A 15,090-nucleotide genomic window follows, 5' to 3' on the forward strand; every position below is an offset into this window, starting at 1 on the left:
TCAGAATCCGGCAATATTATTCCCAAAGACGGAGGATTGGCTAGCCCCTGAAATAATTTTCCATTTAGCGTTTAGTATCAAGCCTCGGGTTGAACGTATGCGTGGGAAGTGGTTACTACGGTCCTTTTATTTTTTTAACTCAAGCATTTAGCTTAGAGCTGTGTTTCAGGTCACCACTTACTTGTGGAACTGAATCTTTTCGTGGCCAACCATTATGTTGACTATCACTACTGATATTGCTATTTTGGTCCACCCTGGATACTTTATTTCCCCAGTACCAGGAGAGTATCCCCGTATCCGGAAACTAGGGATGTGCTCGATGAGACACCAGCAAATACAAAAGAGATTCCTGAAATATATACGATGAATTTCTATCTTTAATATTTCAACCCGTCATGTTTAGTTTGCCCGGTTTACGTGCATAATATCATTCCTGTATGTTTATCAAGTTCCTCTGAGGTGCTGCATAGCAATTTATGGCCTCATTCAACGAAAAGAGATAAAAAATGCATACCATTACGATGGTCAATGAAAAGAAGACTGATTGAATGCATAATGGGGTGACAAAAGGCGAAGTAAAGAACTGCGGTACAGAAAAATTAATAATGAGAAGTTGGCAGTAGTACTTATTCGGAGGTAAATAACGCTTTATTGAGTGTAAATAAATGGTTGACGATGTACATGTTGATGAAAAAGTGAAGGGTAGAAAGTATAAACCTACACACTGTGCGAGTGTGCGAAAGGACCGTTAAGAAGAAGAGTGTTTGTATGGTTGAGCGAATTGAAAGGTGAATGTGTGTATTTGGGTGTTTGTGTGCAGGGTTGCTTAGTACGTCGAAAGTGAATGGAATGGGTCAGCGCGGTTTCAGTAGTTGAGTGAACGTTTAAGGTGGTGGCTGCGGGTGCAAAGCGATAGAAGGAAAGGGAGAAGTTGGAGAAGAAACGCGCCTGAGACGTGGGGAACTGAACCGGAAGAGGAAAGGACGAAGGCGAAGTGGATGCTGTGCTTAAGTGGTCGTTGACTGAGACGAATATATGGGATGGTTGTTTTTTATGGGAAAAAGGGAAGATTTAACTCTCCGTATCGCATGCTTTACGGAACGTTCAAGAGCACGTACTATATACCCTTCTAGGCAAATGTCTATGTCTGAGTCCTCGGAATCCTAAAACGTAGACGTTTGGAAGACGCTTCAGGAAAACACAAATATGAGTTACTTAGCTATACAATATGAATAAATATTGCCCTACAATATATTCGATGCCACAGGAATAAAATATTTTATGCAGGACTACTTTCTATTGCAATGAATCTATCACGGGTAGCATCATCGATTTAAATATTTCGACCGGAATTAACATTTATTTTGAAATATCTAAGTAAAAATTTGCTCAAGGTTTAGTGGTTACCGCTCCATTAATTTTAAAAATACAAAATCAAGAATTTTATTTTTTTAACTGTACCCTATAGGTAATATAGTTACTCCTTGTCAAATATTTTGAAAGACAAAAATAATATTTTTTGTTTATATTAAATCTGACTCAAGTATTGCCTTTAGATTTAGCTTAATCGCTTTAAATTTTTGGAAAAAATATTTCATGGTTCGATTTAACTAATTCTTTAATTCACGAAATAGGAAGTTCAAAGAGTATTATCTGAAGTAGTGGAGTAATAAGTATTATTTGAAAATATGTTTACTGAAGTCCAAATATTAGTTTGGTAGAAGATTTTTCGGGTACAGTCCATTAAACGTTGCCTTTTCTTAGTTTTGTGTGGCATAAAACCTCTTACGAGCCCAAAGTGTTATGCCAAATAATATTTGGTATTAAGGGTTTTAAAAGTTTCAGGTATTTTATAGACCTATTAATCCGTAAATTAAAACATTTTAACGTCTTTTCGTTTTAATTTTTAGTTAGAAATAATTACACATTTCTCATTCCTCAATTCACAAGAATGGGATGTAACATTAATACATCTTCATTGTCCTCTAGTGTTTTCTTTTAATTGGTTTAAGCAATAAAGTATGTGGTTTAACCGTAACTTCCGTAGTTTTATTATTCATACAGAATTGCGTTACAGTTGTTCTGCTTCAACATAGGTCCTCATAAAAAGTAATAAATGAACTAATCACATAAAAAATGTTTGCATGCATATTTTTTCCTTTGTTAGTATTTTAAAGCTTATTCATATGTGACTAGTGATATAATAGCCTTTGATATAAATTCCATTAATACGTTTCTATCTGAATGTGCATTAGCTGAAAAATGAGACAAAATCAGTATTAAAGCGTTGGATTCCAGGAAATTATTTCCATTTTTACAGTCCATTTCGTATAGAAACCCACATTTGAAATAAATATTAATTCAGTTATCTCTTAATTAATAAAGTGATATCGTGCACTACCAAAACAATATCATTTTACTTCAAAAGCTTTTTGGAAGTATCGCAATTAAAAACCCCATAACATCTCCTCCGGAAGATTAAATTATTTATCGTTTACAAATATTATAAAATGATTGCAAATTTTAATCAAGATAGGTCTCCTTCCATCTCTGTAACAGTAACTTTCGAATGATACCTTATAGCGAAAAATAAGGTGTTTAAATGTAAGTGTATTCTATTATAATTATCGTGTAAGATTCAATTTTATATATATATATATATATATATATATATATATATATATATATATATATATATATATATATATATATATATATATATATGTCTTCGAAATGGAACGCTCTTCGGCGGCGTAAAAATATATAAAAACATAGATGTAGCTTTTTAAAACATAGAAACACAAAGAAAGGGCACTCACATATGTAGTTATGACGTTTCGACCGCTAGACCGTCGTCATCAGAAAATATATATATACACATGGTGCGTTCTAAAACTACCCGCGCCACTCCAGTTGGTTTGTGTGAGATTGAATCACTTGAACTGGAAGGGTGGGGGGGGGGCGCTAACCATTGCCGTGAAACCGGTCTCAGTGCTCTCCAACCAGTGGATGCGGCAAAACGTCAGTTAAATTAAACCTCTGCGCGCCGACTGTGTCACGAAAAAAATAGAATCGATGATCGAGCAACGTTACGCGATTACTAAGTGTTGTGCGAAACTGAAAAAAATCTCTTGAGGAGACTAACAAAATGATTCGTTAGGCTGACGGGGACTTTTCGCAGTCCTTCTCACAGATTTCGAGGTGAATAAAGGCCTTAAAAGACGGTCGTGAAGAGCTCCACGAAGAACAACGCTCTGGGCGGCCGTTAACCGGCAAAACCGACAACTTTGTGGCTCGTGGTCGTCAATTGTTGAACTCTGACCGTCGATTGAGTATCAAGATATTTTCCAATGAACTGTAACTCTCTCAATTGAGTATCCAGATATTTTCCAAACCCTCTTGAAACTTGATTGATTCGATAATATAATATCCAATATCAACCGCCGTATTCATAGCCTTTAGTTAAAACGTAATCGGTTGATTGGAGATCAAGACAGGGAAGGAAGCCTTGAAAATATCTGAGGGATGAAAAGGCAAGTTTTGGGTTCACCGGAACGGGTGACCATCGCCATGACAATCTGTACACAGGTCGACATATTTTTCCTCTAAGCGAATATTTTCAGTATCTTCTTGACAATACTATATGCTCCATTTTATAATTACCAAATATGCTGAAATAAAACGCGTAGGCTTTTATATCATTAATCTGGAGAATGCGTTTTCTTTCATGGTACGATGATTGAAGTAATTCCAGTTGCTTACTAATCGACAAATCATTAATGGTCGCTGGGAAAGAAAGAGGGCTTGTACGGGATCACAACCAAAAAAGAGAGAATGGGATGAGATGAGGCAATTGGAGAACTATTTTAAATTAAGAGAACTAAGGCAAGGATTCATTATAGCTCAAATTTGATTTTTGTTTCTCACCAATGAGCTGATCTGAGAATCCATGAAGCAATACCGTCGAATAATTGTAGCTGTGAGAAAAATGAATCATATCAGGTTTGCAAATGACATACGTAGTTGTGGGAAATGAATATTATTGAAGAGAATACTGAACAATTTTGCATACTACACCAGTGAGAAATATTTGTCGAATACAAATTAAAAGTTATTCTAAGGAAACGTAATTAGTGGATCCAAATATTTAGACAGGAAGACAATAACAGGAACAAATCTAAATAACATAAAGAAAAAGCAGATGAAAGCTTAAGGAGAATAGATAAGAAAAACTGAGATAATACCGAGTATTAAATGGAAAATTTAAATATTATTAATTTTCTTCATAGATATGAACCTGAACCAAATAAAAATAGTAAGAGAAAGGATGTAGAGTCTATAATTGCAAGTTTTCATAATAAAGATTTTTCTTACGTGTAAATACCCGGGTAAATTCTCATAGAAATGGATATTCATAACAGAAGGTTAGGAATGTTTATTGACAGAGGTCTTGGCGTGCTACAGTACGTGAGACTTTGGAGAAAGATAAGTATAAGGAAACACACGTTTTAGTACAGGATAAATGTATCGTGCATTTATTTATAAAAAGCTGATAGGGAAGCTAAGAAAAATCAGGGTAACTGATTTCGGGAACCATTAGTAATAAAACTTGAATGCTGATAACGATTAGTTGTTTTGCTGGAAATTCAATCAAAAATCAAATCAAAATGAAGTTTACTTTGAGCAAACTCACATTCAAGCAGAACGCTATATCGATGGCGAGGAATCGATGATTGACAGACTCGTGGAATGCTTATATCCGTAGGACGTGAGAATAGGAATAGAAGTCGTAATTACTTCTGGGATATCTACATCTACATACGTAATACCCCGCTAAGGCGTGTGGCGGTGGGTTTTAGGTCGCCATCCAAACTTAAGAAAAAACCGCATGCAAATCCCACAAATTCATGCCAATCTACAAAATGCAATCTTCTATGACGCAGTATTAGTTGAGGTGACAAATCCAATTAAACCATCTGAGTAACAATTACTTGCACATATGCTACTACATTTTTTGATTATGTTTAGTCCAGAAATTCAGTGAATACGACCCTGTTTTCAGACCAAACAAAATTAAAGAGAATCTGAATCCTAAGCGGTCACAGAGATGATTTTTCCTAGTTAGGTTATGATGCTTCACAAAAATACCTAAAGAGATACCTGGATGTCCTCCTTGTATATTTTATTCCTGATATCCCTGACTATTTGGACCTGGATGTAACTCGAATTGTATGAACTGTATATAAAGCCTTTTCTCTTTGTGCGGCTGTATGTTCTCTTAATTGAACTACACACTGTGTACACTTTTACAGGAGTTAAATTTTTATTCAAATTATAAAAGTTGCTCAAAATTTACGCCCATGTGATTATATAAAGGTTAAAAAGTACTGAATGGGTGAAAATTAACATTGAAATGCTCAGGGAAATTTCGTAGAAGATGATGTTATGAGTGAGATAGAAACCGAATCTCAGTTCTTCGGTTTCTGAATTAATTTTCTATATCCTTTTATTAATGATCGGCATAAAATATATGGAGAAAAACATATTAAAATATTAAAAGGGATAAACTTAACTCTATGAAAAGAATAAATTATGTCCAAGTTGGCTAGACGCTTAAAGATAGTTAAAGATAAAGATTTAGGTAAAGATATGTAAGCAACTTCGAATTTGGCCCTATGAATGAACAATTCAACTGTTCCAAAGTTAACCTGATTGACTTTTTGGTCCAAATAAAGAAGGAGTCCAAGCATAATTTTTAGTCAGTGTATTCAAATATATCGAACACTATTTTACGGGGTAATAAAGTGTATTTCACCAATTTAAAAGTTATCACCATATAATTGCAATATTTTAGAAAAAAATATGCATAATAAGTTATATCATTACGAGTTTGAGTGGAAGTTTTACGGGGAAGAATACGTGAATGGTCTAATTATTTGATCCTAAGGAAGTTGAGTTGTCATTTTATTGGGATTTTGGTAAGAGAAGTCGGAATGCATATCCCATTAATGAGGCAGCAGTTTAGAAAAACGTATTCTATTTCCTGAAACATAGAGATTTTAAAATGGACGCCGATTTTGGTTCAATAGCTTACCACGATCATGTTATCATGGCGGTTCATCTTGAGTAACGGTAGAGATATTTTTCTAGCACCATGGATTATTTCGTCCGCTTGGTGATGTTTCACCTGACGGAAAGCAGGAGTGCTGGCTGCTATTCAACTTTTATGATACGGTAAGTTATGAATCGGACCGTGAAATTAAAGGAGAACCAATCAAGTCACCCGATGAAAGGCTATGCGTTTACCATCTCTATGCAAGTAGTCGACGGACGTTACAGCGTTCCGTCTTCTATAAAACGCAACCGCAATAAAAAAAGGGGCTAGTCCCTGAGGTAGCCCATCACGATAAAGGAGGGAAAGGGAATTGGAGGACAAGGAGTCCATAACGACCACTTTCAGCATTCAAAGCACGATTCAAAACGGATCATTGGACGGAGCAGTCAGCAGTGGACGCTGATTGGATGAGGAATATATTCTCCCTCTTGAGGAAAAAAAAGCCTTCGAATCCGAAATATTACTCTTCAGGGAATGAGGATCCGAGAGTCCGAATAGCATTTGAAAAATCAGTGGTAAGGCAGGGATACATGAAAATAGAATTGGAAATATCAAATGCATCATAAGGTCTGAAAATATCCTATAGTTATTCTTTGCTTTTGTTCTATAGTTTGCTTATATAGTTATATAGTTTGTTTTTATGGGTTATAACTTATGCAAAACCGAATATATTTTATCCGAATGTGGTGCTATTAAAATATATATATATAAAATAATGAGAATTTCAAGTAGTAATTTTACTTACTTTTTACGCATCAGTGTATAAATATTTAAAGATATTTCAGTAGTATTGATGATGATAATAGACCAGTAAATACCATCATAATGAACTTCAGTATCAGTCAGGCATGAAAAACTGATTTTATAAGAAAAATTTGGAAAGTGTAAAGGTTACTATCTAAGAAAATGTTATCCATCACAAATTAGAACTACAACGTACTTTATTTATTTATCTCTTCCTCTTCGACTTCATCTACATCTACATCTACTTCATACCCCGTAAGCCGCCGCAAGGGCGTGTGGCGGGGGGCGTTAGGATACCACCCGTAGTTTACAATGAAAAGATAAAAAAACCGCATGCAAAAGCCACAAATTTATACATCCACAAAAAAAACATGGCATACATTCATGCAAGAAACTTATCCCCCTCGCACATGAAAGCACTCAAACCACCAACTAACATACACATGCACCTAAAGGTATACCGACCATCTTTGCAATGTTTAATTTTGTTCCAACGTGTATATTCAATGTTTTCAATAATTCTGAAAGGACTTCGGAATATTACTATTATGATTTCTGATTGTTCGGGGAAAGAATGAGTATTTGTGTCTATCTATACTAGAATCTATCTCCCTTATTTTAGCTTTGTGGTCTGATATACCTAAGTAGTGTTGGGCCATTATGATTCCTTTCGTGTCATCGTTAAAATCGTTTGTTCTGAACCTTTCTAAGAGTCTAAGCCTCGCTTGTTCTCTCCGTACTTCAAGTAGCTCCCAGTCTAAATCCCCTAAGAGACCCGTTACACTTATGTTCTTATCATAACAATTTTTAACGAATCTGATGGATTTTCTATGGAATTTATCTAATTCTTTTCGCTAAATTTTCTCCCAAGGATCCCAAATACTTGCGGCATATTCCAAATGAGTTCTAACTAGAGCAAAATAACACCTCCCTTTAACTTTTTTATTACATTTCCCCACTACCCATTTTATGAAGCCGAGTTGACGAGCCTTTAAAGTGGATCCGCGTATGGTCCTGATATGTGCTCCCCATGAAAGGCGTGGTGTTAGAACAACCCCCAAATACTTGTAAGTTGATTGGCCGTAGTCAGTACTGAAACTTCTATTTCGTTGTTTATATCCTGACTAGTTCAAAATTTATTTAAGTTGATATATTTAAGGTAAACACTTGTGTTTAAATTTCATCAAAGAGTTTCTCAGGGTAACAACAAATGCTTATATTTTTCATATGGAAATGGGAATAACAGTTTGATTATTTTCGTTTTAAGTTTTTCTCAAATAGCATAAAAATTAGCATTTTTACGGAAAATATGTTTACTGAAGGAATACTAATTTTTCATAAGGAATACGCTGCATTTAGCTTTGTGGTAGCTTTTGAGAGAGTTTAGCGTACATTTCCAATCAATTTTACATTGGACGAAGTCAATTATTTGACAGAAATGCCTTTAAGAGAAGTCAATGAACATTACGAGGAAAAGGTATAAGTAACATGTCAGTCAGGTTTTCAAGCATAAAATGTGTTTTATAAAGCGGTTACTCAAATTAATCATCTCAGAAATTCGGAAAATAATGGGCGTGACCCCTTTATATTTTATTGTAATTCTTGTGTCGGAAGCGTAATCGGAATAACATTTAAACTTAATTCACGCCATTATTCCAAAACGTGAAATTACGGTGGTCTATTTTGAAAATACACAATATAAATAATGGTTTGAAATCACTGCGTGAAAATAGCAAAGAATCACATGAAATTTTCAAACAATTAGAAAAAAATGCTGCGGTTTATTTCTGGTTTTCCTAATTATATTGATAGCATGTAATTTTTAAAGCAAAATGTCAATTTAAGATGAATAAACAGTTTTGCGGCAGCGAATATCCAGTTTTCCTGATCAATATGTTTACTTTAAAACTTTCAACAGATGGCTTGTAGGTTATGGCTCTGGGTGGAATAAATGATATTAAAGGTGTACGCGCGATGTAATGACGTGCCAGGAGATTTTGGGTGAGAAGCAAAAATGAGTGGATGAAGGTGAAGCGTGCGTGAGTGAAAAAGGGATTCCCGCGTGTATCCGTTCGCCTTGGGAAGTAGTGTGGAAGAGAAGAATGGGGAGAGCGGGAGTGCGCCATAAAAGAGTGGGTGGATGAGTGAGGGAAGCAGAGGCGGTAAAGACGGGGGGGACGGCGGTGATAAAAAGGAGGTGCGTCAAAAAAGAGTGGGTGGAATGGGGGTCAGGGGAGGAGGGGAGGGGGATGTGATCGAGGGAAATGGCTTTCGTGCGGGGGAGATGCTCATCCACAATGCTGCTGTGGTTCGGCTGGAGAGTTTCGTGTTAGATCTTATAAGGCCCGGGGTTCGATTCCTCCCTTTATTTCTCTCCCTCTCTCTCTCTCTCTTCTTCTTGAGTGCCCAACTCATAAAAAATGCAGCACGTAATCTTTCGTCAGGCGCAATAAAAGTAGAAGACTCTTGGTTGTGCATTCATATCGTCGTCAAGAGATGGGATAGAGGCTTCCATTCCCAACAGTCTTGCTAGCTGACTTTCCGTTGACTATTTTCTAGCAAGAGTCGCAACGGTTTGGGTCCAGACCTAATAAATTCGTATTTAAATTAACATTTGGCAATTGATACAATGCGTATGCAGGGGAAAACTGAGCCATATTGGTCGCAATAATTCCAGAATGACAGTTGGCTCAACAAAATTTAATTTGGCTGGTTTTACCAACAGTTTTGTGAAAATGCTTCCATCATTGTTCAAAGATTGATAAACTTAGATGATTTATTTAATTATATAGTATGGCAACACACTTCGTTGAAAGAATCGATGCAGTGATGGATAGTGCTTACATATAAATATTTGTTAGCATATAAAGTACAGGAAATAATTACTACGAATGAAGTACCAATGACAATAATTAAAACAAATGTTTAATGCCATGGTGTCAACAAGTGGCAATCAGACAAAACTTTTCGAAAATGGGTCGTCTTTAAAAACCTCTTGAACCATCCATCCATTTAATTGGGCAAAAACATATTTTTTGGTTACATTTAAAAAAATATTCTTTTCAGCTTTGAATGGGGTTGCTATTTTTATGTAGTTGAAATGTTGAACTTAAGGCATAAAACTCTATCTATCTAACACTACTAAACAATCCCCACAAGTTTTAAATAAATTAAAAATGTAAATAATAAATGATTCTGCATGCAAATGGAGTTAATTATGGAAAACTGAAGTTATAACCACCGTGACTTTAATATCAATTGCAAAACTTATTAGAAACTATTCTAATATATGTAAATGAAATGTACGCACTCGATAATGTACTTCAGATGTTTTTGCCGTTACGTAGTTAAGTTTGAACTACAAGAACATAAAGTATCTTTTAGTTTATACACGAGAAATCCGTGACATGGGGATTTGTAGGGATATTTAAGAAAAGGATTTTATCATTGCGAAAGTAATGGGAATGGTTACATTTTTTTAGTATAAAAAATATCAATGGAACACTCTAATACACTTTCTATATTAATTCATTATTCTTCTTTTTAAGTTGTATACATTCGAAGGAAGTCTTAAATAATGAAAAAAGTAATCTGCAAAGCAATGAAGAATTATCTACACCTCCCCCACCGTTAAATTCCAAGGTAGGTCGTTATTATGAGATTGGTTCGGTTTTATGAGTCATGAAATGAACATATATAAATATATATAAATATATATATATATATATATATATATATATATATGTATATATATAATATGCATGCATACACACATATGTGTACACACACAAAACCACATACAATTGTGTGTGTGTGTGTGTGTGTCAGGACCTACACTTGCCCCTTCATGTCATAAAAATGATGAAGGGCGAATCGCTGCCGACGTTCAAGGATGATGTCGTTAGAGATTCACGGCTCATATCAAGGTCGAATGAAGATCTTAATGGATGAATCAGAAAAATGTTTTTCTTTGCAAGAGAGTTATCATGATTGATAATTGGAAGTTAATGACAAGAGATATGTAAATTTTACAAAGAATCGTAGATTAGCAGCATAGGCTCTAATGTTAATAATATGAAAAATATTGAACTTTAACATAGGATTAATGAAACTCCAGAATATTTGTGCATTTAATGTCAAGAATTATCCACTGAAATACTACAAACACAACACTTGGATTACAAAATTGCATGCCATACCAGTATAAAATAATCTAATAGGCATTCATGTTTATTTATTCAAATATTAGTCATCCCATGCTCATACTTCCGTGGTGACCATTGTATATGCAAAAGTTAACTCTTTACTCTGATACCGAAGCATTTATAGAAATTTCAACGGGCTTTTACTCATGCGAAATATTTCACATACACAAACGGCAAATGTTTTGGTTAATTAAACAAAATAAACTTTTATGCTGAAAAATTAGTAAAATAATAAAACAATAATGTCTATAGAATGGATCTGAAACGGTTGCGTACAATATCGTCAGTCTTTAATTTTCTTTTTCCTGGGTGCAGATTAAATAACCCTGTCGGTAGGATTTAATTAAATTTATGACATCTTACATGAATAGAATATGCTAGGGGTAGAATTTGTGTATGGAATGAATTTGGCCATTATTTACGCTCCCCATTTATAATTCAACCGATTACATTACCGTCGGTGCAAAGAAACCTAAGTTTTAACTGGATTCACATCTTCCCTCGAAATCCACCGATTTACTTCCCTATTTGTCTCTAAAGCGCGTTTCCTCAGGGATTTATTACGAAATACTGCTTTTAGAAGGGATTTTTAAACAAATCCCTCAGCGGAGTCTTCACTTGCATGCTCACAATTCCCAGTCACATAAATCCGAGGATGGAATATCCGAGGATGTTATTTTTTTATATCTCCTCTCTCTCGAAGAAAATATCCGAAAGAACCGTGCTGGAGGCATCACGATTAGGTGCGATTAATGCACATACTTACTTTCCATCTCCTTTGCCGTTTGTTTCCTTTTACGCCTCCTGACTGAAGAATTATATGCCGAAACTCTTCCTTCTAGTCGAAACGAGGGCTCTTGAATATCGAACAGGGAAATAATTTCTTCGAGAGCAAGTAGAAGGGTGATGATAAATATGGAGTGGACTGGTGAGGAGAAGGTGAGAAGGGAGGATGTCCGACGGCAGTTGTGAGGAGCAGAATTTTGTAATGAGGGGATCGGAGAATAAAATGGGGAGCGAAGGGCGTAGTTTATAAAGAGAAAGGGTTGAATAGGAGGAGAAGACGAGCGCTCATGCACTTGGGAACAGGCGGCCGGGAAATGCAAAATGGGTGGGGGTCAAAGGTGCGGGACCGAAAAGGGAGAGAGAGAGAGAGAGAGAGAGAAAGATGCTTAACTTAAATGGAATTTTGAAAGTATTTTAAAGAAAATCGAGCACCCAACTTGATCCATTCATCATCCTTCTCAATTTCAAAGTAGCGCCACGAGATAATTTTATCTCGCCTCGAGCAACTCCGTGAAAAAATTCATTTCAACTCTTATCCCCTGGAGGAGGAGGAGGGGGATGGGGAGACCATGGAGTGCGCTTCTAAAATGCCCCCCCCCGAACCTACACCCTCCAAACCCATCCCGTAACCCACCGCATCCGGGCTCTTCGCCTCGCACCCCACGCGATCCCTTTACTCCTTTGGGGATAATGAAAATGCGGGACCCGGGGATGAATTCGTGGGATGTGCCTGCGAGGAAGAATGGGTGATTTGGCAGGGGAAGTGAAAAGCAAGTCTGAGATGGCTCTTGGGGACGGGAGACAGTACACGTTACTCCTATGTATTATGTTGAACTATTGGGTATGTGCTGAAATGCTAAGAGTTACATTACCTAACGTGTGGAATAACCAAATCACGTGGCAAATAACGGTTTGAAATACTTATATATTACATCTGTAATAATCGTTTTTCGTAAAAGTATTTTTAAGTTAGTAAGATAGAGATACACCTAATTAATTTTAGTTTATGATATGATCGAGATGTTAAGTAGTCCTTACAGTGTCTGTTTCTTAGTGAGGCGGTTACAAAGGTGTCTGATTCCAGTGCGACGGCAATTTTATTGATAGTCTCCCGTTAGATAGTCTCTTCAGGAACGCTGCAAGAAAAAGTTATAATTATTTTTCTAAAAAAATGATGATGAAATATGAAGAAAATGTCATTGTGATATTTGAAATATGGTATAGGGATATATTTTTCATGAAAGTAAGAGCTAACGAGCACTGAGGAGAGTGTAGCACCAGGGTCCATAATAGCCTTACTCTAAGGCAATATATTGATACGATCTAATATTGGTCAAAATAAAGCATTTTATATCATTTGAGTTAAATTGAAATAGCCTGTTACATGCAAATTTGAATAATTTATGTAAGCGTTGTATTTTTAAATTAGATTTTTTATGAATAAAGCTACCATACTATTTTACGATGTATGTTACAATCATGCTCCTGAACTGTGTAAACGCTCATGGAATTGAAGTTACTAAATAGACTATATCACAGACTAATGATGAACAGGATGAAGCATGCCAATCATTCAATATGAAGCTGCTTCATTTTAACACTACTAATATTACACGAAGATGGTGGCATTTCTCAACAGCGATGAAATGAAACCGTAATTATTCGATTCTTCTTAAAACTCCGTAGTACCAGTCATCAAAGATTTCCTAAAGGGTTAGTTCAATGATAAACTACATGTTATGTTAGCTAATCTTTTCGAGCGAAATGAATGAGAGATTAAACCTAAACTTTGGACTGTCGCGCTAGTACCAACGATCGCACACCCCTACCTGTATTGCCTTTAGCTCAGAAACTAGAATAATAGCCACGTATTCACAATATCTAGATCTACTTGATGCTCGCAAGCCGTATCAAGGTATGTGGCTGGGGGGTATTAGGTTACACACATTAAAGACAATAAAAACACATGCAAAACCAACAAATTCATGCAAATCTACTTCAACAGAAGTCAATGCGATAGCCATGCGAATATCTTTTTAATTTACACGCGTGCAAATACATATACTATCAACCTACATGCACATGAACCTACGAATATACCATATGCAGTTTATTGAGAAATTAAGTTTTGCAATCGCAATCATGTTTCTTACACTTTCTTCCTGTTACTTGCCAAAAGAATGGTGGCTGATATAAAAATTTTAAGCAAACCAAAGGATGGAGGATGGAGGAAAATGGAAAACACAAGAAGCTGATGTTAAAAGAAGCAATAATAATGAAAAGAAAAAGAATTTACAAGTTTGGAACGTCAGTGGTCGTGGGAGATGGAAAAGGGGATCATTCCAATTCTTAGCCCCTCCTTGCTCAACTCGGGGAGAAATCCTTCCCACAATGCCTCATCGCCCTTTCAATCCTCCGTCGTCATGTCCAACCTTTTCTCTCTTTTCATTCCGTCCTATAGAAAAAGCGAAAACTTCCCTTATTCCTGTCAAAAGGTTTTGCGAGTTTATTTCGGTGGCCGTTTGCTTTTTATTTTTCGTTCCCTTGCTAATCTTCTGTCGAGTCCCTTTTTCTCTCTTACCCACTTCCCTCTTCCTTTCCGCCCACTGCCAACTTACAAGGATCTATCAGTCCTCCAAACCAATTCCCCTTCATCCCAATTCCAGGCCCACCTCTAACTCTCCCTTCTAATCTTCACGACCAAACTCCCACCTCCTCCCTTAGCGTCTAATCCTCAGCCTCCTCCCACACCCACCTTGCCCACAATAAGGAAAGCTCTGGCAGGCAATTAGTGCTTCCTCTCTATAGGTACATCGGTAGGAAGACATCGGATTGAACGGGTAGTAATAAGCGCCACTCATGCCCGGGTTTAGACGGGAATGGGTGTATATATGTAAAAGCTTGAATGTGTATGTGATGGTGAATGTGGCTTCCAGGTTGCTAAGACCTTCTCGAAGATGAAGTAGGTGTTTTATGGCAGACAATACAACGGAAACGACTCATTAACAAGTTTACCTTGGACTTCTTCTTCAAGATATATAAAGGGTCAAGTATTACACGATTGCCTAGCATTTATGATGACATTGTCTTTTTATCTACACTCTGAAAATTGGCATATTAAATTAATTTTTTTCTGGAAAATGATTGTAATGCTTAAAATTGTAAAGAGAAAGTAAAGATAAAAAAGCTTTTTGTCTTTACTATCTCGGCATTAAAAAATTGAAAATTTCAATAAATAAG

This window comes from Hetaerina americana, unplaced genomic scaffold (genome assembly GCF_022747635.1).
Source record: "Hetaerina americana unplaced genomic scaffold, ioHetAmer1.1.p SCAF_3, whole genome shotgun sequence".
NCBI lineage: Eukaryota > Metazoa > Arthropoda > Insecta > Odonata > Calopterygidae > Hetaerina > Hetaerina americana.